The sequence below is a fragment of the Felis catus genome, chromosome D2, assembly GCF_018350175.1.
Source record: "Felis catus isolate Fca126 chromosome D2, F.catus_Fca126_mat1.0, whole genome shotgun sequence".
Classification (NCBI taxonomy): Eukaryota; Metazoa; Chordata; class Mammalia; order Carnivora; family Felidae; genus Felis; species Felis catus.
This window is the reverse complement of record NC_058378.1, coordinates 14,284,847-14,312,766: the sequence shown is the minus strand read 5'-3', so window position 1 is coordinate 14,312,766 and position 27,920 is coordinate 14,284,847. Positions and strand designations below refer to the sequence as shown.

The following is a 27,920-nucleotide window of genomic DNA, read 5'->3' as shown; positions in this document are numbered from 1 at the left end:
TGCTTACATCCTGCTGTCGTGCCTGCGTTTGTTTTCCTTTCAGTTGCTTTTCCTCCAGATAACCGGCACTGGCCCTCTGCCTGTGCTTGCGCTCTGTGTTGTTAGTGAGACCCAGGCAGGCCGGCTCTGAAGGATGTGACTACAGGAGGGCTCAGAGGCAGGGTGGCAACATTAGCAAACGTCATTAAATTTGCCAGATCGCCTGAGTTGCGGTGGCCCCTGGGGGCACGATGTGCAGCACCTGTGCCTGGCAGCTGAACAGGGTGCATGCATGGCTTTAACAAAATCTGCACCGGGCCCGGGCCCAACGCCAGCAGGCTGAGAGTGGATGGGTCCTCAGCATCGGTGGGGTGCACTGCTAGCAGGCTGGGTAGCAAGTATCTGTGCAGCACTGCCTCCAGCAAGGGGCTCTGTGTTTAGGCCGGGGGTGGGGGAGGAACATGGGGTCTGCTAGCTCCTTTGTTCCCACAGAAGTCCACCAACACGCTCTGAAATCGGTATAAACAGATCTGCCTCTTATTTGCCCCAGGTGTTGTGCAAACTGTCACTTTTTTCTTTCTTCCAAGATTTTATTTAAATACAAGTTAGTTATCACATAGTGTAGTGTTGGTTTCAGGAGCAGAATTTAGTGATTCATCACTTACATATAACACCCCGTGCCCATCACAAGTGTTCTCCTTAATGCCCATCACCCATCTGACCCATTCCCCCACCCACCTCCCCTTCAGCAACCCTCAGTTTGTTCTCTATCGTTAAGGGTCTCATGGGGTGCCTGGGGGCTCAGTTGGTTAAGTGTCCAGCTCTTGATTTCAGCTCAGGTCATAATCTCAGGGTGTGTGGGGTCAAGCCCCATGTTGGACATCACACTGACAATATGGAGTCTGCTTGTTATTCTCTCTCTCTCTCTCTCTCTCTCCTCTCTACCTCTCCCCCCGACTCACACACTCGCTCCCTCTCAAAATAAATAAATAAACATGAAAAAGAGTCTCTTATGGTTTGCTTCCCTCTCTGTTTTTGTCTTATTTTATTTTTTCTTCCCTTTCCCTATGCTCATATGTTTTGTTTCTTAAATTCCACGTATGAGTGAAATCAGATGGTATTTGTTTCTCTGACTGACTTATTTCACTTAGCATCATACACTCTAGTTCCATCCACGTCATTGCAAAGGGCAAGATTTCATTCCTTTTGATGGCTGAGTAATATTCCAGTGTGTGTGTGTGTGTGTGTGTGTGTGTGTGTGTGTATACATACATATAGCACATCTTCTTTGTCCATTCTTCATCTGGGCTCTTTCCATAATTTGGCTATTGTCAATAGTTTGCTATAAACATTTGGGTGCATGTGCCCCTTCAAATCAGTATTTTTGTATACTTTGGATAAGTAACTAGTGGTCAATAGCTGGGTTGTAGGGTAGTTCTATTTTTCACTTTTTGAGGAACCTCCATACTCCTTTCCAGAGGCAAATTGTTGCCTCCCCACAGGCTGCTTTCTTCTTAAAGGTGGGGACCCAGCTATCACTCACCCACCTGTCTTGCCCAGTGCTGAGTCAGCTGACTTTTAAAGCTCCAGGCTCCAAGTCCACTGGTTGTAAAACTCAGGGAGTTCAGCCCCTCTGGTTTTCAAAGCCAGACATTATGGGGGCTCGTCTTCCCCGTATGGGCTCCCTGGTGTGAGGGGCCATTTCTTTCCCCTCTTCATGCCCACAGCTCCCTCCCTTCTGAGGAAAGCGCCCAACTACTGTCTCTGCCCTTCCTAACCTGCCAGATGTGGCTTCTTCTCTCTCTTGAGTTGTGGAGTTTGTTGTGCCAGTTGTCAGATCACTTTCTGGTTTATTTACATGAACCTAAGTGATACCTAGTTGTAAACATATGACAAGGTGAGCTTAGGACCCTCCTACTCCACCATCTTCCTAAGCTCCCTTGTTTTGTTTCTTGATGTAGGTATTTATCACTATAAACTCCTCTTAGAACTGCCAAAAGTTTGGTGTTGTATTTCCAATTTCATTTATCTCAAAGTATTTTTTGACTTCTCTTTTGATTGATTTCTTGGTCCATTGGTTATCCAGTAGCATGTTGTTTTTCTCCACATACTTGTGAATTTCCCAGCCTTATTGTAACTGATTTCTAGTTTCATACCATTGTGGTTTGAAGAGATGCCTGATACGATTTCAGTCTTCTTAAAATTTTTAAGACTTATTTTGTGGTCTAACATGTCATCTATCCCGGAAAATGTCCCATATGTACTTGAGAAGATGTATACTCTGTTGCTTTTGGATGGAATGTTCTGTATATATCTATTAAGGACATCTGTTCTAAGGTGTCATTTATGGCTGATGTTTCCTTACTGATTTTCTGTGTGGATGGATTGAAGTAAGTGGGGTATTAAAGTCCCCTACTATTGTATTGCTGTCTTTTCCTTCTTTGACATCTGTTAACATTTGTTTTATATATTTAGGTACTCTTATGTTGGGTACATAAATAATTCCAAATGTTAAATTCTCCTGTTTGATCCCTGTATCATTATGTAATGGCCTCTTTTGTCTGTTATTTACAGTCTTTGTTTTAAAGTCTTATATCAATATAGCTAACCCAGTTTTCTTTTGGTTTCCACTTTCACAAGGTATCTTTTTTCATACCTTCACTTTCAGTCTGTGTGTCTCTTATAGGCAGCATGTACGTGTGTCTTTTTTTTTTTTAATCCATTCAGCTACTCTATGTCTTTTGATTAGAGAATTTAATCCATTTACATTTAAAGTGATTATTGAAGCACTCCTGGGTAGCTCAGTCAGTTAAATGTCTTACTTTGGCTCAGGCTATGATCTCACAGTTCATGAGTTCAAGCCCCACATTGGGTTATCAGCACAGAGCCCACGTCAGACTCTCTGTCCCCTTCTCTCTGCCTCTCCCCCATTCCTGCTCACACACACACACACATACACTCTCTCTCTCTCTCCCAAAAATAAACATTAAAAAAATAAAGTAATTATTGATAGGTATGTAATTATTGTCATTTTGTTAATTGTTTTCTGGCCGTTTTATAGTTCCTCTCTGTTTCTTCCTATTTCTCTTGCTCTCTTCGTTTGTGGTGTCCCTTCTTTAATGTTATATTTAGATTCCATTTTCTTTTGTGTATCTACTGTAGGTTTTTGTTTTGTGGTTATCATGAGACATGTAATACTTATAAGAGTCTGTTTTCAGTTGATAATAACTTAAGTTTTAATGCATTCTAAAGCTCTAAACTTTTATTCTCTTTCTCCCCATATTTTATAATTTTGATGTCACATCTTGCATCTTTTTATCTTGGGTATCCCTTAACTAATTATTATAGTTACATCTATTTTTACTGTTTTTTTCTTTTAATCTTTATACTAGATTTATAAATCATTAATGCACTATCTTTACTACTATTTACCTTTACCAGTGATATTTATACTTTCATGTTTTCTTTTTGTTGTTTTTCTCCAGTTTATGTATTTACTTTTAAAATTTTTATTTAATTAATTTATTTAATTTACATCCAAGTTAGTTAGCATATAGTGGCAACAATGATTTCAGGAGTAGATTAATGCCCCTTACCCATTTAGCCCATCCCACCTCCCACAACCCCTCCAGTAACCCTCTGTTTGTTCTCCATATTTAAGAGTCTCTTACTTTTTTCCCCCTTCCCTGTTTTCATATTATTTTTGCTTCCCTTCCCTTTTGTTCATCTGTTAATGTTTATTTCTTTTTGAGAGAGAGAGATAGAGTATGACTGGGGGAGGGGCAGAGAGAGAGGGAGACACAGAATCTGAAGCAGGCTCCAGGCTCCACGCTGTCAGCACAGAGCCTGACACAGGGCTCGAACTCAGGAAGGGTAAGATCATGACCTGAGTCAAAGTCGGATGCTTAACTCACTGAGCCACCAGGCGCCCCACTTTCATATGTTCTCTTAATACCAAATAGCACCCTTTCTTTTCAGCTTAAAGAAGTCCCCTTGGCATTTCCTGTAAGGCTGGTTTAGTGGTGATGAGCTCCTTTCACTTTTGCTTGTCTGCAAAGCTCTTTCTTTCTCCTTCATTTCTGAATGATAATTTTGCCTGGTAGAATATTCTTGGTTGAAAGTTATTTTTCTTTCAGCATTTTGAGTATATAGTGCCACAACCTACTGATCTACAGGTTTCTGCTGAAACGTCTGCTCATAGCCTTTTGGGGGTTCCCTTTTATGTAGCAATTTGGTTTTTTTTTTCTTGTTGCTTTTAAGTAAGTTGAGAGATTCTTATGCTCAGGTGACCCACAACCAGAAATGGTCATATCCAACAGGGAGAAAATCAGTAAGGACATAGTTGAACTCAACAATACCATCAATCAATTGACATCTATAGACTACTTCATCCAACAACAGCAGAATACATATTCTTTTCAAGCTCACATGAAATATTTGCTGATATAAGCCTCATCTGGACCATGAAACATACCCAAACAAATTTAAAAGAATGTGAGTCATACAATGCCTGTAGTTGGACCACAATAGAATTAGACTAGAAATCAGTAACAGTAAGAAAACTGGAAAATCTCTTAATATGTGGAGATTAAACAAAACACTTGTAAATAATACATGGATCAAAGAAGAAATCTCAGAAGAAATTTTAAAATATTTTATATTAAATGAACATGAAAACAGAATTTAGCAAAATTTATGGAATGCAGCAAAAGCAGTGCTTAGAGGGAAAATATCGTATTGAATGCAAATACTAAAAAGAAGCACGATCTAAAGTCAGTGATCTAAGTTTTCACCTTAGGAAAGTAGAAAAATAAGAGCAAATTAAAATAAGCAGAAAGAAAAAGAAGTAGAGATCAATAAAATTGAAAATAGAAAATCAACAAAACCAAAAGCTGGCTTTTAGAAAAGGTAAGTAAATAAGCCTCTAGCCAGGCTAAGAAAAAGAGAATTAGGACACTAATTACTATCATCAGCAATAAAAGAGGGGATATTGCCACAGATTCCCTGGAAATTTAAAATTACAATAAAGGAATACTATGAACAACTCTTTGCCCACAAATTTGGTAATCTAGGGGGAAATGGACCAATTTCTCAAAACACACAATCTGCCAAAACTCACATGTAAAGAAATAGAGAATTTGAATATGCCTATGCATATTAAAGGTACTGAACTGATAATTAATAACCATCCAAACCAGAAAGCACCAGGCCCAGATGGGTTCACTAGTGAATTCTACCAAACATTTAAGAAATGATACCAATTCTCTACACTCTCTTTTGGAGGATAAATACTTTCCAACTCACTGTGAGGTCATTATTATTACTCCTAATACCCAAACTAGGTGAAGACATTATAAGAAAAGAAGGCTACAGACCAAAATCTTTCATGAACATAGCCTCAAACATCCTTAACAAAATATTAGGAAATTGAATCCAACAATTATAAAAAGAATTATGCACCATGACCAAGAAGGATTTATCCTAGGTATGCAAAAACAGATTCAATGTTTGAAGATCAATCAATGTAATCCATTACATCAACTGTCTGAAAAAAGAAAAAGCATATGGTCATATCAATAGATGCAGAAAATTATTTGACAAAATCTAACAACTATTTATGATAAAAATAGTAGACTAGGAATAGAGGGGAATTTTCTCAACTTGATAAAAGAAAAAAAACATACAGCTAACATTATACTTAATGGTGATAAATTCAAATTTTGCCACTAAGATCAGGTACAAAGCAAAGATGTCCCAACTACTCCTTTTCAACATTGTACTGGAATTCCTTGGTAATGCAGTAAGGCAAGAAAAGGAACTACATGATGTACACATTGGTAAGGAAGACCTAAAACTCTGTTCATAGACAACATGATTGTCAATTCTTTTGGATTTTCTACATAGACAAACAAACAAACACCACTGGAATACTAATACGTAATTATAGTAAAATTGCAGGATATAAGTTAATAGACAAAAAACAATTGTTTTCCTATATACCAGCAGTAAACAAGTGGAATGTGAAATTAAAACATAATGCCATTTATGGGGCTCCTGGGTGGCTCAGTTGGCTGGGCATCTGACTTTGGCTCATGTCATGACCTTGCAGTGTGTAAGTTCAAGCCCCATGTTGGGCTCTGTGCTGACAGCTCAGAGCCTGGAGCCTGCTTCGGATTCTGTGCCCCCCTCTCTCTCTGCCCCTCCCCCTCTCATGCTCTGTCTCTCCCAAAAATACATATTAAACTTTTTTTCATAAAAAAAAAAAACCCAAACATAATGCCATTGATATTAGCATCTCCCAAAACTTAATACTTAGGTATAAATCTAATAAAATATGGACAAGATCTACATAAGGAAAACTACAAAACTCAGATGAGTGAAATCAAAGAACTTAATAAACGGAGATATATTTCACATTCATAGGGTAGGAAGACTCAATATTATCAAGTCATCAGTTCTCCTCAACTTGATCTATAGAGTCAATCTAATTGCAACCAGAATCCCAGATGTTGGCAAACTGATTCTAAAGTTTATATGGAGAGGCAAAAAACCCAAAATATATGACACGATATTGAAGGAGAAAAACAAAGTTGGAGGGCTGATAGTACTTGATTTTAAGACTTAACTATAAAGCTACAAGATCACGTGGCATTGGCAAAAGGGTAGACAAGAAGATCAATGGAACAGAATAGAGAGCTCAGAAATAGATTTATTTGTAGAAATACAGTCAACTGATTTTTGTCAAGGACCAAAGGAGCAAAAATAGTCTTTTCAACAAATAGTGTAGGAACAACTGGACATCCATAGGCAAAAAAAAATAAATCTAGTTATAGACTTTACACAAAAATTAACTCAAAATGGATCATAGATCTAAATGTAAAATGCAAAACTATAAAACTCCTAGGAGATAATATATGAAAAAATCTAGATAACCTCGGGTATGGTAATGAATTTTTAAATACCAAAAGTACAATCTGTAAAATAAATAATTGATAATCTCGATTTCATTAAATTTAAGAACTTATCTGCAAAAGACAATGTCAAAGAACTGGAAGACAAGCCATGAATTGGGATATAATAATTGTACCAGACACATCTGATAAAGGATTGTTACCCAAAATATACAAAGAACTCCTAAAACTCATTAAAAAAAAACTAAAAGGACTCAAAGATTTTCATATATACCTCACAGAAGAAGATATACAGTGGCAAATAAGCATACGAAAAGATGCTCCATATCATATGTCATCAGGGAAATGCAAATTCAAACAACAGTGAGATACGACTACATAGCTATTAGAATGGCCAAGATCTGGAATACTGACAACATCAAATGTTGGTGAGAAGGCGGAGCAATGGGAACTCTCATCAATGGCTAGTGGGAATGCAAAATGGTATAGCCGTTTTGGAACATAGTTCCACAGTTTCTTACAAAGCTAAACATAAGGCTTACCTTATCATCCAGTAATTGTGCTCTTTGGGTAAATACTAGACAGTCGAAAGTTGAAACTGTGTGTCCACACAAAAACCTGCACATGGACATTTGTATTGGCTTTATTTGTAATTGCCAAAACATGGAAGCAGCCAAGATGCTGTTCGGTAGGTCAATGGGTAAGCAAACTATGGTCCATCCACACGGTATTATTCAGCACTAAAAAGAAATGAGCTATTGGGGTGCCTGGAGGGCTCAGTCGGTTAAGCGACAGGCTTCAGCTCAGGTCATGATCTCACAGTTCGTGATTTCGAGCCCCACATCAGGCTCTGTGCTCAGAGCCTGGAGCACACCTGGAGCCTGGAGCCTGCCCCTCCACTGCTCGTGTTCTGTCTCTCTCTGTCTCTCAAAAATAAATGTTAAAAAAAAATTTTAAAGAAATGAGCTATTAAGCATGAAAAGACATGGGCCTTAAATGGATATTATCAAGTGAAGGAAGCCAATCTTAAAAGGCTACATACTATATGATTTCAATTCTGTGACATTGTAGAGTAGACAAAACTGTGGAGGCAGTAAAAAGATCAGTGGCTGCCAGGGGTTGGGGGAGAGAGGGATGCATAGGCAGAGCAAGGAGGATTGCTAGGGTAGTAGAAATTTTCTGTATGATTTTATAATGATCGATACATGTCATGTGTTTACCCACACCCATAGAATGTAGAAAACCAAGATTGAACCCTAAAGTAAATTGTGGACCTTGAATGATCATTATGTCATCAGTCGTAACCAAAGCACCACTCTGGTTAGTGATGTTGATAATGGAAGAGCCTGGGCATGTGTGGGGGCAGGATGTAAATGGGAAATCTCTGTACCTTCCTCTCAATTTTGCTGAGAACCTGAAACTGCTCTGAAAAAGATAGTCTTTCCCCTCCCCTCTCCCCTCCCTTCTCCCCTCCCTTCTCCCCTCCCCTCTCCCCTCTCCCCTCTCCCCTCTCCCCTCTCCCCTCTCCCCTCTCCCCTCCCCCTCCCCCTCCCCTCCCTTCTCCCCTCTCCCCTCCCCCTCCCCCTCCCCTCCCTTCTCCCCTCTCCCCTCCCCCTCCCCTCCCTTCTCCCCTCCTCCCCTCCCCCTCCCCTCCCTTCTCCCCTCCTCCCCTCCCCCCTCCTCCCCTCCTCCCCTCCACAAGGAAAGAGATTAGACTGAACCATACTTCCTCTCCCATCCCAAGTCCTGAAAATGGAGGGTCAGGAGTGTGGAAGAATTCTTGAGAATAGAAACAAGATGGGATTTTACTTATGGAAAGAAAACTAAGCAAATAAAACTGCAACTCAAAACACACTCCAGAGAAAATATAGTCAAGAGTATAAGCCATCGCTCCTACGTAGCTCCAGAGAAACACCACACTAGGATGAAAACTAGGCAATGCCTCCTAAGGCAAACAGCTGGGCCAGAGGAAGGCAGGCAGTCATGGCATGTGCCCCTAGGGGTAAGTCCTAGAATGCTTGCTAACCTGAGGGATTAACCTAGCAGGGAAAAACTATATTGGTTTGAGACGGTGACGGGAGCAGAGCTAAGGTGAGCTAACAGGGCCCCCTCAACCCTGACAAGTTGAAGCAGAAATAGAAATGATGCAGCTGTCTCAGACACACAGTGATTATTCCCTGCAGGAGAAGTTCTGATCCCACATGCAGAATCCCCCCAATCTAAAGAGCCAGGGCACGGGCTAAACCATAATTTAGCAATGACAAACACAAACAGATAGAGTACAAGGTTCACCGAGCATTTATTTAAGCAAACCCGACACTGAAGTCATGAAACCCAGAGGTCAGAAGGACATTCGCAGAAAAAGAATCTATCGAATGAACATAGGAAGTCTTTTTAAAACAAAGCATGGCTAGTATTTTCAGAGGATCGCATAAAATAACAATGGGTTGGTCAGTCACGGGATCCAGCCTTTGACTTTGGGATGCAACCCTAAACATCATCTCTTGTGACTGGGTCCACGTCCTTGAAACAGATCCAAATATGATCCGAAGCTGTATCCGAATATTATGAAAGCTTTGTGTTGTGACACTGTTGATAGCATGTAGATGCGTGGCTGGGCGGGGAGGATCTGCCGGGCAGAAGCTCTTAGGTTAGAGAAAAAAATAAATTGTCAACTCCTTCTTGTGAGGTACCATAAATGCAATAAAGTCTTGTATTAATTACGAAATGTCTTTTCCCAGGAGTGGCAAGCCCCCATTTATTCCCAATTCATGATTTTGAAGACACTCACAATTTAGCGTAATATTCATAACAGTTGCGCTTGGTGACCAAAGAACATTTTCAATGTTAGGCAATTGATAATATTCACAGGTACATGCATAGTGGTCTAGATTTAACATGAGTGAAACATGATACCAACTTGTTACATTGGCAGCGGGGTGAAACTTGGACCCTAAACTTGCAAATAGCTATAGTGTCATAAAAAAATTTGACAGGCACCTGGGTGGCTCAGTTGGTTAAGCATCTGACTTTGGCTCAGGTCATGATCTCACCGCTCGTGAGTTTGCTCTGTGCTGACAGCTCAGAACCTGGAGCCTGCTTTGGATTCTGTGTCTCCCTCTCTCTCTCTCTGCCTCTTCCCTGCTTGTGCTGTCTGTCTCTCTCTCTCTCTCAAAAAAAAAAATAAACACTAAAGGGGTGCCTGGGTGGCGCAGTCGGTTAAGTGTCCGACTTCAGCCAGGTCACGATCTCGTGGTCCATGAGTTCAAGCCCCGCGTCGGGCTCTGGGCTGATGGCTCGGAGCCTAGAGCCTGTTTCCGATTCTGTGTCTCCCTCTCTCTCTGCTCCTCCCCCGTTCATGCTCTGTCTCTCTCTGTCCCAAAAATAAATAAATGTTGAAAAAAATTAAAAAAAAATAAACACTAAAAAGTTTTTTTGATAAATATTTAAATTTTTGGGAAATTAAATACAATGTAACTCTTTTCATGACAGTTTTTTTGTTTCATAGCCATTGATTATCATTTGCTTCGCCTTTTCAACTTTAATAGATAAGTTTGAGTATTTTAGGATAACTTTACTATGAATGTACTTAAAAATAATTTTAATTTTCAGTTCTTTACGTGGATTTCAATCTACATTGTTGCAAATGGGTATTTAAATTTTGTACATTTTGAGTAAATTACGTTTACTTTTTAACATTGAAGTATAGTTGTTTCAGATGTCTGAGATAGTGATTGGATAATTCTATATTTACACCATCCCCATCACCTGTCACCACACAAACTTACCATTTATAACGTCCTTACCATCTGTCGCCATACAAAGTGATTACTATATTAGCGACGGCCTTCCCTGTGCCATACTTTTCACCCCTGTGCCTTGTGTGTTTTATTACTGGAGGTTTGTATCTCTTAATCCCTTCACCTATTTTGCCCATCCCCCCCTCCCCCTCTTCTCTGGCAATCACTAGTTCATTGTATTTGAGTCTATTTCCAGTTTTGTTTGATTATTCATTTGTTTTTTTTTTTAAATTCCCCACATGAGTGAAATCATATGGGATTTGCCTTTCTCTAACCTGACTATTTTCACTTAGCATAAAACCCTGTAGGCCCATCCATGTTGTCACACATGGCAAGATTTCATTCTTTTTTATGGCTGAGTAATATTCCAGTGTGTGTGTGTGTGTGTGTGTGTGTGTGTGTGTGTGTGTGTGTGTGCGTGCGTGCACATCTTCTTTATCCATTCTTCTATCAGTAGACTTTAGTTTGCTCCCTATCTTGTCTATTGTAAATAATGCTGCAATAAAGGTGAGGGTGCGTATATCTTTTCAAATTAGTGATTTTGGTTTCTTTGGTAAATATCCAGCAGTGGAAGCAGTGGATCATATGGTATTTCTATTTTTTAATTTTTTTTGAGGAAACTCCATACGGGTTTCCATAGTGGCTGCACCCTGTACATTCCCACCCGTAGCACATGAGAGTTCGTTTCCCACATCCTTGCCAATGCTTGTTATTTCTTGCCTTTTTGATAATAGCCAGTCTGACTGGTTTGAGCTGATATTTTTCTGTGATTTTGTTTTGCATTTCCCCGATGGTTAGTGATGTTGGGCATCTTTTCACATATCTGTTGGTCATCTATATGTCTTCTTTGGAAAAATGAGTATTCAGGTCTTTGGCCCATTTTAAACTGGATTATTTCAGGATCTTTTGGTGTTGAGTTGTCTGAGTTGTTTGTATATTGAATATTAACCCTTTATCATATACGTGATCTTAAAATATCTTCTTGGGTTGGCTCAGTCAGTTAAGTAAGCATCTGACTCTTGATCTCTGCTCAGGTCTTGATCTCACAGTTCATGAATTTGAGCCCTGCATTAGGCTCTGTGCTGCCAGTGCAGGGCCTGCTTGGGATTCTGTCTGTGGTTCTCTCTCTCTCTCTCTCTCTCTCTCTCTCTCAAAATAAGTAAATAAACTTTAAAAGAAGTGCTTCTTTAAAAAAAAAAAAAGAAAATATCTTCTGCCACTCAGTAGGTTGCCTTTTCATTTTGTTGATGGTTTCCTTTGCTATGCAAATCCTTTTTAGTTTGATTTAATTCCAATATTTTAGTTTAGCTTTTATTTCCTTTGCCTGAGGAGACATATCAGAAAAATGTTGCTAAGGCTAATGTCTAAAAGATTATTGCCAATATTTGCTTCTAGGATTTTTCTTATGGTTTCAGGTCTCACATGTAGGTCTTTAATTCATTATGAATTTATTTTTTGTGTATGGTGCAAGAAAGTGGTCCAGTTTCATTCTTTTGTGGCTATCCAGTTTTCCCAACACCATTCATTGAAGAGGCTGCCTTTTCCTCATTGTATATTCTTGCCTCCTTTGTCATAGATTAATTGACCATATAATTGTGGGTTTATTGCTGAGCTCTCTATTTTGCTCTAGGCCTTCAGTACTGTGTTGAATAAAAGTGGTGAGAGTCATATCCTTGTATTGGTCCTGATCTTAGAGGAAAAACATTCAGCTTTTCACAGTTGAGAATGATGCTAGCTGTGGCTTTGTCATATATGATGTTGAGATATGTTTTCTCTAAATTCACTTACTTGAGAGTTTTTATCATGAACAGATGTTGAATTTTGTCAAATGCTTTTTCTGCATCTATCGAGATGATCATATGGGTTTTATCTTTCATTCTGTTAATGTGGTGTAGCCTGTTGATTAATTTGAGGATATTTAACTATTCTTGCATTCTTGGAATAAATCCCACTTGATCATGGTGAATCTTTTTAATGTATTGTTGAATTCAGCTTGCTAATATTTTGTTGGGGATTTTTGCATCTATGTTCATCAGGGATATTTAACCTGTAATTGTTTTTTGTTTTTTGTTTTGTTTTTAAGTGTCTTTATAGTTTTGGTATCAGGGTAATGCTGACCTCATACAATGGATTTGGAAGTTTTCCTTCCTCTTTTATTTTTTGGAATGGTTCGAGAAGGATAGGTATTAACTCTTCTTTAAATATTTGGTAGAATTCACCTATGAAGCCATCTAGTCCTAGACTTCTATTTGTTGGGATTTTTTTTTTTTTGCCAATTCAATTTCATTACTAGTAATAAGTCTGTTCAGATTTGCTGTTTCTTCTTGATTCAGTCTTGGAAGGTTGTGTTTCTAGGAGTTTATCCATTTCTTCTAGGTTGTCCAATTTGTGGCATATAATTGTTTGTGGTACTGCCTTATAATCCCTTTTATTTTTGTGATATTGCTGGTTACTGCACCTTTTTCATTTATTTTACTTTATTTTCATTTCTTTTATATTTACTTTACTTATTTGAGTCCTCTCTCTCTTTTTCTTGATAAGTTTGGCTAAAAGTTTATCACTTTTGTCACTCTTTTCAAAGAACCAAGTCATGGTTTCATAGATCCTTTCTGTTGGTTTTTAACCTGTATTTCACTTATTTCTGCTCTAATCTTTATTATTTTCTTCTTTTTGCTAGCTTTGGACTTGTTCTTTTGCTAGCTCTTTTAGTTGTAATATTAGTTTATTTATTTGAGATTTTTCTTATTTCTTGAGGTAGGCCTGTGTTGCTATATACCTCCCTCTTAGAACTGCTTTTGATGCATCCCAAAGACTTTGGACCATTGTGTTTTCATTTTTATTTGTTGCCACATATTTTAAAATTTCCTCTTTGATTTCTTGGTTGACCCATTCATTGTTTACTAGCATATTGTTTATCTTCCAAGTATTTGTGTTCTTTCCAGATTTTTTTTCTTATAATTGATTCCTAGTTTCATGTGGGTGTGGTCAGAAAAGAAACTTGATGTGATTTCAGTTTTCTCAAGTTTATTGAGACTTTTTTGTGGCCTAACATGTGATCTATTTTGGAGAATGTTTTGTATGAAAATGTAAAGAATCTGTATTCTGTTTTGGATAAAGTGTTTTGTATGTATCTGCTAGGTCCATCTGATTTAATGTATCATTAAAAGCCATTGTTTCCTTGTTGATTTTCTGGCTGGATAATCTATCCATTGATGTAAGTGAGGTGTTAAACTCCTCTACTATTATTGTTAGTTTCTCCTTTATGTCTGTTAATAATTGTTTTACGTGTTAAGGTGCTTCTATGTTGGGTGTATAGATATTTACAATTGTTATATCATCTTGTCGAATTTTTCCTTTTATCACTATGTAGTGCCCTTTGTCTCTTACTGCAGTCTTTGTTTTAAAGTCTTTTGTCTAATGTAAGTATTATTACCCCAGCTTCTTTTTTTCTTCCATTTGCAGAGTGGAAGGGCCATTTCCAGCCCTTCATTTTCAGTCTGTACATGTCTTTAGGTGTAAAGCGAGTGTCTTCTAAGCATCACATAGCTGAGTCACCCTGTGTTTCTTTATTAGAACATTTAGTCCATTTGCATTTAAGGTAATTGTTGATAGATATATATATATACTGACATTTTGTTAGTTGTTTTCCAGTTGTTTTTGTAGTTCTCTGTTCCTTTTTATCTTGCTTTCTTCTCTTATTTGATGGCTTTATTTAGTGTTATATTTGGAATCATTTCTCTTTATATTTTGCATATCAATTACAGATTTTTAATGTGTGGTTACGATTAGGTTCATATATAACATCTTATGTGTATAGCAGTCTATATTAAGTTGATGATTACTTAATTTTGAACACATCCTAAAAGCACTAAAATTTAACCGACCTTCACATTTATGTATAAGATGGCATGTTTTACCTCTTTTTATTTTATGTATCCCTTGATTGATTTTTGTAGATATAATTGATTTTACTACATTTGTGTTGTAACCTTCATACTGGCTTTATATGTGATTAATCTACTACCTTTATTTATTGTTTGCTTTTACCTATGAATTTTTAAACTTTCATTAATGTTCTTCTAGTTATGGTCTTTTCTTTCAAATCAGTTTTCTAACATTTCTTGTAAGGCTGGCTTAGTGGTCATGAATTCCCTTAATTTTTGTTTGTCTGGGAAACTCTTTATCTCTCCTTCTATTCTGAATGATAACCTTCCTGGGTAGAGGATTCTTGGTTGTAGGTTTTTTTCCTTTTAGCACTTGGGATATATTATGTCATTCCTTCTGGCCTGCAAAGTTTCTGCTGAAAAATCAGCTGATATCCTTATGGGATTTCTTTTGTATGTAACTATTTTCTTTTCTCTTGCTGCTTTAAGAATTCTCTCTTTATCATTACTTTTTGCCATTTTAATTATCATGTGTGCTGGTATAGAACTCCCTGGATTAATATTGGTAGGGGCTCTCTATGGTTCCTGGATCTAAATATCTGTTTCCTTCCCTAGATTAGGGAAGTTTTCAGATATTATTTCTTCAGATAAGTTTTCTTCCCCCCTTCTCTTTCTCTTCTCTTTCTGGGATCCTTTTAATGTGAATGTTATTGTGCCTGATGATGTTGCTGACTTCCCTTAACCTATTCTCATTTATTATTATTCTTTTTTTTTTCTTTTTGCTGTTCAGCTTGGTTGCTTTCCATTAACCTGTCTTCCAGATCACTGATCCATTCTTCTGCCTCCTCTAATCTGCTATTGATTCCCTCCAGTGTTTTTTCTTATTTTTGTTATTGAATTCTTTTTTTTAATTTCAGATATTTTTTTACTTCTTCAAGTTTATTTATCAGGAGTGACTGAAATAAAAACTGTAATGGAGTTCCATCATCATGGAAATGGCTTTAAGAGAAAACTGGTCAGATGAATATCATTCCCTCCCATTTCAACCAGTAAATAGTTGCTATTGATAAATAGCCAACAATCTGTCAAGAATGCTCAAGATATATAATATTGCATGCCTGTTCACACGGGGGATAATCTAGTTAATAACCTATGTGAACTTATTGATTTCATCATAGAAGACCAGCACAAAAGCACCACCTATGTCTCTGAGAACATTGGACTGTGCACAGTTGACAAAAGCTTTGGCTCCTTCATCCTAAGCAATCTTCCTCCAGCAGTCAAGTGAGCCTGCATACATGATGTCAGTTCATTTGCACCCTGACTACATCATCATATGACGGCGAACAGTGTCAAACAGATAGAATGTCAACCCAGCAGCCACTGTGACAGAATGTGTGATCATCCAGCTGATGAAGATGTGAGTATTGTTGGGATCTGGAAGCATTCCCTTTGCAGTGTCATAGATACCGAAGTAGACAACTTGGTAGGTGATAATACCCTACAAAGACACACTAAATGCTTGGCACAGGCCCTTAATCCCATGAGATTTGTAGATCTTAACCAGGCAGCCACTGAGGCCTCTGAATTCCCCTTTAGCTCCAGCTTTGCCACATCAGCTGCTAAACGTATATGGGCAAAATTAAGAGGATACACAAAACACAAGGATATATAACCCCAGCAGCACTACCTGATGCCAGATTCCCTGCAAAGTAGCACCAAAACTGGGTTCTCTTGTCCACACCACCCAGGAAGGTATGCTTGTGTTTATCTTTGAAGGCAAAGTTGAGAGCCTGGGTAGGAAAGGATCTGATGACATTGGCCAAGTTACCACACCAGAAAAGGGCTGCCTGCTCCTTAGGGATATGAGCCATGCAGTCTATAGTGCCCTTGTATTGCTTATCTGTGGTGATTTGCCTACTGGCATGCTGCACCTGCAGCAGCAGCTTGACCTGCTTGATGGGAAGTATCGTGGTCTTAGAGATGGCCACGGCCAATTCACCCACCAGGAAGTCCTTGGCAATGAAGGATATAGCAGCATCTGTCATGCTGAAAGGAAAGAGGAGGGAGGCAACTGCCTGGTTATTGAATTCTTCATCTCTGACTTGTTCTGTTTTATGTTTTCTATCTCTTTGTTGAAGTCAAAGAACTCCACTCTTCTCAAGTCCAGTAAGTGTCTTTATGATCATCACTTTGAATTCTTTATTAGACATATTGCTTATCTTCCTTTCACTTAGCTGTTTGCTGTGATTTTGTCCTGCTCTTTCATTTGGGACATATTCCTCCATATCCTCATTTTGTCTAACTCTCTGTGTGATTCTCTGTATTAGGGAGGCCAGCTTTGTCTCTTGGTCTTGAAAGTAGTGGCCTTGTATAAAAGAGGTACTGTGGTTCCCTGAGCACAATGCCCCGTAGTCACCAGAACCAGATGCTCCAGAGGGCCTCCTATATGCTCTGCATGCATTCTACTGTTGTGCCTGGGCTCCACTTGCCTTCAGCCTAATCTTCTGGAATACTTGCTTTGCCTTCTCTGGGCCCCTTGGGCAGGGTCTGGTCCGGGCACTATAGAGAGGCATATCTGAGGCCTCTGTGAACTCCTCAGTCGGTGGGGTCAGAGTTGTGCTAAGTGGTTGCAATTGGCCTTTCTGTTGCAGCTGCAGCTGTACCAACAGCAGGGCTCTCTCCCTGCATGGCCTGCTAAAAGGCTTAGCTGCTGGAATAGCAGATGCACTGGGGTGTGAGGTTATCTCCCCCTCTCCCTCAGACTTTGGAGTAGCACTAGTCCCTGCAGGGGCTGCTTTGGATGGATGATTGGGTGGGTTGGCTGGGAAGGGTCCTCAGGGGAATCCAGGGATAGGTCACATGTTGCTGGGAATATAGGTGGAGAGTGTTAGGGCTGGTTCCCACCAGCATCTTGCTACCTAGGCTGGGGGAGGGGAAGAGAAAAGGCACCTACCAGCATTTTTGTTCTTGGAGAAGTCCCCTAACAACCCCTGCCCCTCCAGCACGTGCTTTGAGATTAGTAAATAGGTCTTCATGTATACGTATACCCCAGGTGCTTTTCAAGTTGCTGCTTCAGTGCTGTGTTTCAGGCCAGGTGGTTACATATGCTGGCTCTTTAAGGACATAGATTCCATTTCCTACCTCACTCTGACTCTTTTCGAGTTAAGCCTGCTGATTTTTAAAGTACCCAGAGATAAGACCCACTGGTTTTCAAAGCCAGAAGTTATGGGGACTCACCTTCCCAGAGCAGATCGCCAGTGCCTAGGGTGCCGATGTGGGGTCTGACCCTCTGCTCTCTCGGCTTGTGGTCTCTCACCTGGGGTTTGGTTCCCCCAGCTGCTTCTCCCCTGCTACCCTTTTCAATGTGGACTCATCTCCACGATTCACCGTGGAAGGTCTTAACACACCTTCCAGTCTGTTGGGTCTTTGGGTCATTTCCAGAGTTTGTTGCACAAATGTGGCTGTTAGCTCGGTGTGTCTGTGGGATGAGGTGAGCTCAGGATTCTCCTCTGCCATCCTCCTTTATCTCTCATGAAAATACTTATTTAGCAACATAATTTTGTTGAAATGAAGGCAAGAAAATGCATTTTGTAAAATAAATATATACTTTTGTATGAGTTAGTTAAATACCACTAACCCATTGCTACGGTCTAAATATTTTTGTCCTCCCCCCCCCCCATTCATATGTTGAAATCCTAACCCCTCAGGAGGTGGGGCCTTTGGGAGGTGATTAGGTCACAAGGGAGGAGCCTTCCTGAATACTATTCGTGCCCTTATAAAAGAGATCCCACAGAGCTCCTAGCTCCTTCTGCCATGTGGGGATACAGGAGAAGTCTGACCTGGAAGAGGCCCCTTACCTGACCCTGCAGGCACCCTGACCTCAGACTTCCAGCCTCCACAACTGTGAGAAATGATTTCTGTAGTCTATAAGCCACCTAGTCTGTGGCGTTTTCTTATAGCAGTCTGAACAGATACCCACCAATAGGACTCGCAGATACGCAAGATTTTAATTCATCCATCTTTGACTTTTTGCAACTTTTAGTCATATAAAAAGTATACCTTTAAATGTATTGTGTAATGTTGCCATGATGAAGCCATATTTATCAAGGTAAAGGATAGAACATATTTTGTTTTCAGCTTGATTCATAATCTTTACTAGCCATATGAACACGGGCTCCCATTTGTTCCAATTTCCTAGAAACAGGTCAGGATAGGCTGCAATAATGTGCAACATATTCATAATCCTTGTGAATGAAAACATATTGCAATCACCCATTTAAAAACAGATTCTCAGATGAGATTTTAAAATGTCACTGTAGGCTGTGCATAGTAGGTAAAATGAACACAAAATCATAGGGAAAAAAGGTAAAAATAAAGGATTGAACAATATATGTACCGAGGAAATGCCACAAAAAAGAAAGATGAGATAATATCAGATGATGTAATATCATTCAAGGCCAGAAATATTAAACAAGTAAATAGGGACTTCATATTGGTGGAATATAGAATTCTATACACCTAACAAGACAACTGTGAGCTATTAAAATGGTTTAGGAATACAAAAAAGAGAAATAGATAAATACATAATTATAGTGACATACTTTAATATACTTCTCCAAGGAATCAACAAATAATTCATAACAACAGAAATGCATGGGGTTTGAGTGAACAACATAGTGTAAGCTTAGATAATAGATAATAGATTCATAGATATATAAATAGATACATGTATACATATATATTGGGGCGCCTGGGTGGCACAGTCGGTTAAGCGTCCGACTTCAGCCAGGTCACGATCTCGCGGTCCGTGAGTTCGAGCCCTGTGTCAGGCTCTGGGCTGATGGCTCAGAGCCTGGAGCCTGTTTCCGATTCTGTGTCTCCCTCTCTCTCTCTGCCCCTCCCCCGTTCATGCTCTGTCTCTCTCTGTCCCAAAAATAAATAAACGTTGAAAAAAAAAAAAAAAAAGAAATGCATGGGGTTTGAGTGAACAACATAGTGTAAGCTTAGATAATAGATAATAGATTCATAGATATATAAATAGATACATGTATACATATATAGTAGATAGAGTGATGGATTTACCCCACAGAGGCTATAAATATTACAAACACCCATGGATTCATTTGAGATCTTAATGCAGCAAGAATGGAATGTTCATACTGGTATGGGACAATGGAATGAAGGAGGTGGGCGCAGATTTCCATTTGGGGAGATCTGATAGGATCTAGTGAGCAAAGACTTGGAGGAAAACAGGTGGTTGGGAGGAAATGTTGCAGGCAGAGGGACTCCAGGGGCCAGCCGGCACAAGGGCTCTAAAGCAGGGAAGTGCTTAGGGAGTTTGAAGAACCATAAGACGGTCCGTAAATCCCTTTGACAGACAATTCCGGGCCTTTCACGTGTGGGTCTCTCTGTTGCAAATGCCCTCTTTCCCATTCATATCTGGAAAATGTCCATGCACACTTTGAGCTCAAAGTTCACGTCCTCAGCGAAGGTCCCCAGCTCTGCCGGGAAGGATGTGTCCCTCTGTCCTTTGCGCTCCCAGCACTTGGCCCGTAGCTCGTAGCTCGGTATTTGCATTGATCACCTTGTGGCTTGTGGATTTCATGACTGACTCCCACCTCCAAACTAGGAACAAAGGAAAGGTAAGGACTCCGCTCTGCTTCCCCGTAGGTCAGGCTTGGTATCTGAGACCTTGAGGAAGTGTTTGTGGATCAAGCGAGGGACATCCTGTACTAAGCAATGCAAGTCCTCTTTCGGCTACTTGTTTCCTGTCTTGCGTGCAAGTGGCAAGTGTGCTCCTAAGTGCCTTCTGCGGGCAGTGGCAAGGTCTCTGTGCCATGCGGTATAATCGGGAGCTAATCAACCCCTGCTCTGGGTAGAGCTGGGAGGATCAAAGGACAGACGTGAAAGGAGTGGCGAGGGTTAACTGACAGCACAAAATGAATGTGGTGTCCTATCCCCCAGGCTTCTGGAAGGATGTCTGTCAGCTAAGTCTGGCAGAATGTATGGGATAGGCTGCTGAGCGGGGAGGAGAAGGGCATCAGGGAGGCAACCTGAGGCCAGGACTACATCTGCGTCACTGAAGCAACCCCAGACCGGTGGCACGGTTGAAGAGATGTCTGCTGATATGTGAGTGGGTGACCGAAAGGGTCAGAATTTGGGCCAGAAAGAGTTGAGATGGGCTCCAGTGAAGGAGGGGACCTCATATCTGATGTCCCAGCCAAAGCCAGCCATTTACAATTTTAAGAGACCTGCTTTGCCCCAACTCTGAACATTTGCATCCCCTCCTGCTCTGCCTAGAAGGTTCTTCTCTCCTGTAGGAGGCAGGCCAGAAGCACAACCTTTTGTCAAGATCCGAGTTGGAGTTTGTACTCTGCCCCATACTTAATGTGAGTCTTACAATTTACACCTGCCGTCTGTAACTTTGCTGTCCAGCTGCTGGCCGTGTGTGGCTATAGGGCATTTGAAATGTGACTAGTCCAAGTTAAGATGTGTTTAAGTTAATGGGCGCCTGGGTGGCTCAGTCGGTTAAGCGTCCGACTTCGGCTCGGTCATGATCTCACAGTCATGAGTTTGAGCCCCGCGTTGGGCTCTGTGCTGATGGCTCAGAGCCTGGAGCCTGCTTGGGATTCTGTGTCTCCCTCTCTCTCTCTCTGCCCCTCCCTCAGCTATGCTCTGTCTCTCTCTCAAAAATAAATAAACATCAAAAAAAAATTTTTTTTAAAGATGTGTTTAAGCTAAAATACATGCTAGATTTAGAAGACTTAGTATGAAGGGCACCTGGGTGGCTCCGTTGAGCATCTGACTCTTGATTTCAGCTCAGGTCATGATCCCAGGGTTGTGGGTTTGAGCCCCATGTCAGGCTCTGTGCTGAGCGTGGAGCCTGCTTGAGATTCTCTCTCCCTCTGCCCCTCCCCTGCTCGTGCTCTCTCTCTCTCAAATAAAAAAAAAAAGACTTAGTATGAAAGAAAATTAAACTACCTGATTAATTACAGGATAAAATGATAATATTTTAAATATATTGGGTTAAAGGAAATATATTACTGCAATTTGTTTCATCTCTTCCTATTGTACTGTGTTAATGCGGCTACTAGAAACTGTAAAATTGCAGCCCTATAAAAGGGGGATAATGGAACGCCTACTTCAGGGGGTGCTTATAGAGAGATTAAATTATAGAGGGATCATAATTATGAAATGTTTAGCCCAGTGCCTGACAAAGAGCAAATGCTCAGAAAAGAGATCACCACGTTATTACTGCAGTATTTCATGGACTCTAATACCCCCATTTTTGTTCCCGCATTTCTGCCTCTTGGACACTTGGATGTGTCCTACAGTTGACAGTAGAGTCCTCAGATCCCAGTTATAAAATATAGTCTTCACCGACTGCCTACCCTTAGCCATCCAAACTTGCGGTGTCCGTGGCTTAGACGAAAATCTAGGAGATCTGAAGGGGGCGCTCTTAACCTCTACCAATCAAAATGTTAAGGGAAGGGGGTGGGCAGAGGGCAACTCCAACTTGTTGAGCAACATCCCCAAAATAGGAATGAAAACTGGGCGCCTTATACCTACTTACAAAGCGGGCAGCATTGTTCATCACCCTTTTGAGGCTCTGAAAAGTTTTCACAGCCAAGGGAGGCGGGGGGCCTGGGTGGCTCAGTGGGTTAAGTGTCTGAGTCTTGACTTCTGCTCAAGTCATGATCTCACAGTCGTGAGCTTGAGCCCCCTGTTGGGAGGCTTCCCCAGAGAGAATCAGCTTAAGATTCTCTCTCTCTCCTTTCTTTCTGTCCCTCCCCCATTCTCTCTCTCTAAAAAAAACAGCAAACACACACACAAAAAAAACTTTTAAGAACCAAGAGAAGGGAAGGGGAGAGGATGAGGACTTGCTCAAAGTGCTTAAAAGCATAGGTGGTGAGATTGGTGGAAAAACACATTGGTGACTGGGTCAGAGAGGGACTCCAGGGACTAGAGCTCTAAATATAAAGAAGCTTTAGGAATACAATAGCTTAGTCAATTTCTGCTTTTGTTTTCCTTCTTATGTGTGTATGTGATATGATTTTTAAAAATTCATACATAAATATGCCTAAATAAGTTTACTAAATTTAAGATTAGAACCCTAGTTAAGAAAAAGGAATTGCATGACGGTTTAATTGGGAATGCTTTTTCTTTTCTTAGTGGAACATAAAATAACGGTGCAAATTATTTATAATGAATGCATCTTTGATTTGGTGAAACATGGTATTCTCTTCAAAGGACTTCTCTTCCTTGAAGTCCAAGGCCAAGTGACCTCTCAAATACAACATTAATAACTTACACTTAGCTTTTTCTTTGTCCTGTAATCCTTCTCTATAATACTACCTATAAAATTTCTTTTTTATGTTTGTTGTTCGTTGTCTCCCTGTTAGAATGCACATTCCACGAGGGCAGGAGTGCTCATCTGTATCGTTCCCTGATGTCTCGCAAGCCCCTAGACCAGCGCCTGGCACACACAGAATAAGCAGACGAGTGAAATCCTTTTGTGTGTCGGGCACTGTTCTGAGTGCATTGCCGGGATGATTTCATTTAACGTTTACAAGAAACCTAGGGTAAGTGTGATTACCATTCACGTTCTCCGTTGAGGAAACCAACATAGGCAAAGTTCCAGTAACCTGCCCAAGGTCACACAGCTTGTCTTCGGGGGAGGCAGGATTCAAGCCATCTTGGCTCCAGAATCTACACTTTGCTGCCTCTACTACAACCTATATTTCCCTTCTGGATCGCTTTGGGAGAACTCCTATGTGAGCTCCCACTGTCCTGGGCACAGGCATGCCTCTACCATAGCTCTCACTCCCGTGTGTTAGAGGACAACGTGCCCCCCGTCCCCCACTAGACTGAGCTTCTCGAGGGCTGAGACCTGTCCTCGTTCATCTTTTCCCCTCACAGCCTGGCACTGTGCCTGGCACTGAGCAGGTGCCTAATGTCTATGAAATAAACTGGCTGTGTGAGTACAGAGCAGGAAGCATGACAGAGGATTCATAGGTCCCTGACTGGCAGACAAAAGACTTGTGGAACCAATGAAAAGGGAAAAACTGTTCTGGAGAGAAGACACCATGGGTCCAGTTTTGAGTTTACTGGACTAATGGAAGGACATACAAGTGGGGATGTCCAGGAGGGACTTGGAAAGAGAAAAGTGGCACAGAGGTTCCCTTAGGACGAAACTGTAGGCTCAACAGGTCTTTCTGATAAGAGTGAATCAGCTCGCCAAGGAAAACAGAGCAAAGAAAATGCAAGCACAGGAGAAAATGAAGAAGGAAGAAGGCCAGCACCTTGGAGAGCAGATCTGTAGTTCACGGGGCTTTGTGAACTACACAAAGGGGCTGGCGCAGAGATCCGGGAAATTCACAAGGATCTCTGCAGCAACACTCCAGTCAAGGGAGGCTTTCTCCTGTTTGTGTGCCTGCGTAGGTGTCCGTGACACTGGTTGGTACAACAGTGCAGATTATAAATAAAAGTCTGTGGGCAGCAACAGAGAAACAACACATACACTTTCCGTGCTCCGGGGTCTGTCTGGCCCTGCCCAGCCGTGCTTTGGGGATCGGCTTAGCTCAGACTAGAGATACACCCACACGAAGTTTCCTCTGGATGGCAACAGCCAGCACAGCTCTCTTCCACCTGTTCACGCGGACCTCTCTTCGCCCCCTCTCTCCTCCATACACGCGGGGAGACGACACTCCCTTCGTGGCAGGACAACACATGTGAAATCATCTTTTGGCAGCCCCGTTCTCTTCCTTGCCCACAGCCTTCCAGATTTTATAAGGCGAGTCTGGCTTTTGCAGTTCTTACCCTGTGTCATTTCTGGCTTGTCAGCCTCTCAAAATGTCTTTTTCCTAGTTGTTTTGTGCTCTGTTGGATAAATCGGGCTTTCTCCGTTGGTGAACCACGGACCGCCTTGGAGGTAAGGGTGGGGACCATTACTTTAGTTCATTGAACCTCTTTAGTAATACTTTCCTGACTGGGGGCACCTGGGGGAGGGTGGTGCTCAGTCACTTCAGTGTCTGACTCTCGATATCGGCTCAGGTCACGAACTCACGGTTGTGGGATCGAGCCCTGCGTCGGACTCTGTGTTGACAGCTCAGAACCTGGAGCCTGCTTCAGATTCTGTGTCTCCCTCTTTCTCTACACCTCGCCTGCTCACACTCTGTCTCTATCTCTCAAAACTAAATATTTTTAAAAATTAAGAAATAAAAACTAAAAATTGTGGCATATATCATTCATACAGAAGAGTGAATAAAACATGCTTGTACCATTTAAAGAATAATTAGTGGGGCGCCTGGGTGGCGCAGTCGGTTAAGCGTCCGACTTCAGCCAGGTCACGATCTCGCGGTCCGTGAGTTCGAGCCCCGTGTCAGGCTCTGGGCTGATGGCTCAGAGCCTGGAGCCTGTTTTCGATTCTGTGTCTCCCTCTCTCTCTGCCCCTCCCCCGTTCATGCTCTGTCTCTCTCTGTCCCAAAAAATAAATAAACGTTGAAAAAAAAAAAAAGAATAATTAGAAAGCAAGCACCCAAGTCCAGAAATAAAACTTTGTCAGCCCCTCAGAAGGCCCCTGTTCACCTCTTCCTTTTGCTAATAGTTTTACTACTCGTCTATGTGTCCCAAACATAGCTCAGTTTTGCCAGTTTTTGAACCTTAGGTAAGTGGAAATACACGGTATCTATTCTTTGGTTGACTTGCTTCTCAATACGAGATACATCCTGTTATTGTAAGTGGACTATAAATGCTCCTCTCATTGCTGCATCATGTTTCATAGTATGACTATACCATGCTTTATCCATTCTATTGTTGATATAAGTTTAGGTTGTATATGGTCTCTAGCTAGAACAGACATGTGCGTGTAGAAGTCAGTCTGTAGAAGTGCTGAGCCATAGTGAATGTGTATCTTGAACTTCACTAGATGACGCCACACTGTTGTCCAAAGTGATGGCATCGATTTATATAACCGTCTGTGTATGAGGATCCTTCTTGCTTCATTCTTCTTAAACTTGTTACTGTCAGATTCTCTAATTAATCGCTCTTTGGTCTGGTTGGTGTCTAACAGCATTGCATTGTGATTTGAAAGTTCAAGTCCGTGGTTACTAACAAGGATATGGGTATTTTATTTTATCGGTCATGTGTATTTCCTCTTGCGTTCTGTGCTTATGTAAGCTTTGGCCTATTTTAAAAACTACATTGTCTCTTTCTTATTGATTTCTAAGTGTTCTTTATATATGCTGGGCACCAATTCTTTGTTTTACAAACTTCTCCCACACCGTGGTTTTGTCTGTTCCACTTGCTTTATGGTATTGTTTGGTAAACAAAAATTCTTCATTTTAATACAAATTTATTGATCTTTTCCTTTATGGCTAAAAATACTTCTTGACCCCTAAGTCATAAAAACATTCTTCCATACAGGCCTATGCATTTTATCTGAAATTCTTGGAGCTGGATGTGTTTTGGAATACAGACTTTTTGGACATTGGAAAGGTACTGTGGAAAATACAATATATATTATTTATGTAACACTCTCAGCAGGAACTGGGAGAGCACCTATAGTCAATAACCAATATTCAAACATTACTATTTCTGCAGCAAAACATGTAATCACCTAAGTACATAAAGAGCCTATATAGGACTATAAAGAGCCTCATGTCACTAAGTCACATTTTCACCTAATGAGTTCCAAATACTTTGGTGTTTCAGAAGTGGGGGATTTTGTAATTAGCACAAAAGTTATGGTAGCCTCATACAGGAAGAATGTAATTATTTCAGAGCTTAGAGGAACTTACTGGTGGAGCTGTGGACCTGGAATTTGTGTGTGAAAATTTTTTACTACTGATTCAAATTACGGTTTAGGCAGATTCATATTTTCCACTCTTGAGTCAGCCAGCTGTGTTTTGCTTGAATTTGTGCATTTATCTAAATTTTATTTGCATTAAATTGTTTATAAGATGTCCTAACTTTTTGGATGTCTATAGTTTTCATTACTGATACCGGTTAACATCCCTTCTTTTATTGTTCAATACTCTCAGATGTTTGTCAATTTTATTAGTCTTTTATTGTGTGAATACTACCATCATGGGCAATTTCAAACCACTAACTTGATGTTAGTGACCATGGAGTTGGGGAGAGGTGTGCACAATTTGCTCTCCTGGGTCAGTACCAACTGCCTCTAGCACACTACTTTTGTTTCCCATTTCATTTATTCCTGCTCTTAAAATTATTTGTCCTTTAATTTTTTGTCCTTTTACTTTCTTTAAATTTTCTCTCCTTTTTCTAACTTCTTGAAAAGGGGTGTTTCGCTAAAAACCTTTTAGCCTTTTTCCTAATATACTTAAGGCTACAAATTTTCCTCTAAGTTCTGTTTTAGCCTCACTCCACAGGCATTGCTGTTGTATTTTATTGTTCAGCTCAAAATATTTTCTAATTACCATTGTGACTCTTTATTTAACTAGGTTTTATATGGACTTGTTACAGTTCTTTAAAAAATTTTTTTTCATATTTATTTAATTTTGAGGGAGAGAGAGACAGAGTGCAAGTAGGGGAGGGGCAGAGAGAGAGGGAGACACAGAATCTGAAGAAGGCTCCAGGCTCTGAGCTGTCAGCATAGAGTCTGATGCGGGGCTGGAACTCACAAACCGTGAGATCATGACCTGAGCCGAAGTCGGATGCTTAACTGACTGAGCCACCCAGCTGCCCCTGGACTTGTTATAGCTCTTTAGTGATTTCTAGCCTAATTGTGTCATGGTCAAGAAACACGTACCAAATGATTTCAATCTTTAAAATTTGATGACAGTTGCTTTACAGCTGAGTATGTGGTTGATTTGGGAATCATGCCATGTTTACTTTGGAAAAAATGTACATTCTGATTTTGGTTGTGTTCAGTGTATATTCATTAAGTCAAGTTTGTTAATCATGTTATTCAAATTTTCTAAATCCTTATTGACTTTTCTTTTACTTGTCTTAAAAATCACTGAGAAAGGCTTATTAAAATAACCTAATAGGACTATATATTTTTTTCTTCGTAATTCAGTCAAGTTTCACTTTTATATATTTATTATTAAGTACAAATAACCTTAAATTTTTTAAAAATTTAAATGTATTTTTTTCTCAACTCACACGTCATCCAAGACCCGTTCTTTTTTTCTTTTCATCCTTTTTATATTTCATCAGTCATACGTAGAAGATATTATCTTTATATAAACTATCTTCGATAGACACAGTGTAAAAGAAATGAGTGGCTGCGGTGAAGATAAAGCATTCCACTATCATCTGAGTCCATTAACTATTACAGAAATACTTCCCATATCGTAGAACATATGTTTGGTAGTACT

At 40.3% G+C, this 27,920-nt stretch overlaps 1 protein-coding gene and 1 pseudogene across 2 annotated transcripts in view; one reads left to right on the top strand and one right to left on the bottom strand.

The window, feature by feature from the left end:
• The window catches only part of LOC101082948 (cytochrome c oxidase assembly factor 6 homolog), a 60,555-nt gene that overhangs the window by 24,354 nt on the left and 8,281 nt on the right, over positions 1-27,920 (top strand). The window contains exon 2 of one of the 2 annotated variants that reach the window (XM_045039931.1): positions 26,002-26,073. The exons of the other annotated variant lie outside the window; for it this stretch is intronic. The gene's annotated coding sequence lies outside the window, so the exon portion shown is untranslated. The remainder of the gene's footprint in view (positions 1-26,001; positions 26,074-27,920) is intronic. 2 annotated transcript variants of the gene reach the window in all.
• On the bottom strand, positions 15,725-16,622 carry LOC101083208 (annotated as a pseudogene).